General features: G+C 45.0%; 1 pseudogene; it reads right to left on the reverse strand.

The window, feature by feature from the left end:
• Nucleotides 1–2,390: 2,390 nt before the first annotated feature.
• On the reverse strand, nucleotides 2,391–2,529 carry LOC144126506 (U2 spliceosomal RNA; annotated as a pseudogene).
• Between the last annotated feature and the right edge of the window lie 336 nt (nucleotides 2,530–2,865).

Below are 2,865 nucleotides of genomic sequence, written 5' to 3' on the forward strand. Positions count from 1 at the left end.
CAAGTCTCGAATGCCATTTGACTCAAATGTCATTCGAACGTGCCCGTGTAGCACAGGTATGAGACTTATATGCAGAAATTAGGGGGAGGGCGTTTGAAGTTAGGCAACTTTTCACTATACAACAGTTCTGCTGGCTCTGCAATAGTAAAGCAATTGCAAATAATGCTCTTTGACGAAATAAAATTGTGGTAGGAAGCATCTTTTTTAATACTTAAACCAATCAATAAACCCGCCATTAAAATATGTGCTTCCTGTACCTGTGCAGTAAATCTACAAGTCTGACCCACCAGAACATACAAATATAGCGGTTTCTAAGAAGCAATCAGCCAATCATTTAACGAGGCGAGATTATAACCTCAGGCGCCTATGCTAGATGAACCACAAATTATGCATTGTATCCATTTCCATACAGTGATGCAAATATCGCCTGTTTACGCTTCAATGCTGAGTATCCCAATTAAGGAAACCAGCTCAGTTAAACATTATCTGTTATGCGTAAATAAAACGTAATATTCCAAGATATAGCATAATATTCGCACTCGCTGTAATGACTGATTTCCTCACGATGCCCTCAGCCAAAGTACCCTAATGCATTAAAATTTTTTCTTTTTTAATCGCGGATGCCTCGCGGACTTTACCTTTGTAGCTCTCCCGGTAATTGAATAGCGGCTGTATTGTTGAAATGAACTGGAGATTACACTTGGGAAGGGAAGAGGCTAGTTCACTGCTAACACTGCGGTGATTTCGTATATTCGCAGAACTGAACCTAAAAGCGTAGTCCTCTTTACCTCCTATATGCGTTCTTAATGGAGCTGGGGACAGACTACGGCAAACGTTTCACAATCGAGAAACCAGTGAGCGTTTCCTACCGCACTTGTGCCGCTCGGATCATCTCTTTGAAATAACTTGTCCTTGTTTCTGAGTTTGTCATTGTTGTAAAAACCAGTCTGACGCCCACTTTCTTGTATATCTTCCGATAATACGGAATTCTCTACGTCCATACAGACCATGCGTAGTGGCAGGGACCTCCTGATGCGAACACTGAATTATTGTTCTTGAAGCGCTTGGTTTGCTAATTTGGCGCACCAAGGACAGTTGTGCTGTTAGTTGTGGTTGACCGGAAAGTTGGTTTCTTAGGCCACTTTTCCCTTTCAATTTCAAGCAAACTTTTGTTTTGGTACTTAAGAATAAATTCTCAAAATGATGGCAGGCCGGCCTTTTCGAAGCACACGGCATAGCATGAATGCGTGTGCGTGCGAGTGGAGTTTAATAATAAGAACTCATGACAAAATATTACTATACTCAATGTGCATTTAATTAGCAGCTGCTAGTCATGTTAGTGTGCAATGAAATATAGTAAGTATCTAAGCAGCTTTCTGGTCGCCACCGGCGTCTCGTCGATGAATGATGCCCAATTCGTCAAGTTTTCAAGGAATGTTCTCTACTGATTCCGCTCGAGCACGCCAAGAGGTGCATGTAGTCTGGTGTAGGGTACATGGAAAATTACACGTCAACGGCAAGCCTGAGGGACTCAACATCGTGAAGTACCGTTCTGTGATCTTGTTTCTTTCACTCCCTCCTTTACTCTTCCCTTACGGCGCGGTTCAGGTGTCCAAAGATATATGAGACAGATACTGCGCCATTTCCTTTCCCCCAAAACCAATTATTATTATTATTATTATTATCTTGTTGGTCGCGTGTTGGTCTCGCGCAGTTTCTTACTGCGGATAAAGAGCGCGCGGCGCCGTGCAGTGAGTTACAATGGCTTTGTAGAAACAACCAACAGCCGCGTGCCAATGATGACGTCACGGTCCAATATGGTGGATAGATGTGGAACTATGTGAGTATGACGTCAGGGGAAGAAATGGCGGCATAGTTTCTATTTCTCGAATCTAAGATCGCGGCCATTAAAATTGGTTGTTCCCTCTGATCTCTTTCCCTCCACCCCATCACCAAAAAATATCAAAATACGGAAAGAAGAACTGTCCCATTAACGGACTGCTGTCTGTCTGTTGCTGCCAAGAAGAAAGAAAGGAAAAAGAAAGAAAGGAAAGTGCACAGGCCTGCCCACTGGCTCAAGCCGAGCCACAATCGCTACCACGTGCAGATAGAAGGAGAGTTCAAAGATGATATAGAAAGACAGGATAGTAAAGACGCGCTAAAGACAAGGCCGATCCCGGAGGCAGTGCAATACCGGGCCAACCGGTGGCGTGAGTGAAGCATCCTTCAAACTCTCCGCCACTGTCTGTCTGTCTGTCTGTTGCCAAGAAGAAAGAAAGGAAAGTGCACAGGCCTGCTCACTGGCTCAAGCCGAGCCACAATCGCTACCACGTGCAGATAGAAGGAGAGTTCAAAGATGATATAGAAAGACAGGATAGAAAAGACGCGCTAAAGACAAGGCCGATCCCGGAGGTAGTGCAATACCGGGCCAACCGGTGGCGGGAATGAAGCATCCTTCAATCTCCCCGCCACGTTACCAAAAATAAGTCCAATTGGACCCGTAACAGATACTGTACGGGGTCCGGACATTCGCTGCTCGCTGTACATGCATACATTCGTTCCTCTATTCGTTCCTCTATAAATACTCCGACAACGGACACCCATCAGGGGACAGCTCTGTACCGAAATTGGGAGGCAAATAAAACCCTAAAGTATGTGGTAGAGAGAAAGAAAACCACAATTACATAATAGGAAAACATTGTTTACATGCAATTACTAATTGAAGCGTTACCATATCGCACCGCAAGCTGAATTCTAGGGCCACCTTGACCCCCCAAACGAAGCAAATTCCGTTTGGGATGTACCTTGAGGCGGCGCAATTCCAGGATGGGTCACGGCCAGCTGGATCGGCGCGCGCGGCGGGGT

Source organism: Amblyomma americanum, chromosome 3, assembly GCF_052857255.1.
Source record: "Amblyomma americanum isolate KBUSLIRL-KWMA chromosome 3, ASM5285725v1, whole genome shotgun sequence".
NCBI classification, from domain to species: domain Eukaryota; kingdom Metazoa; phylum Arthropoda; class Arachnida; order Ixodida; family Ixodidae; genus Amblyomma; species Amblyomma americanum.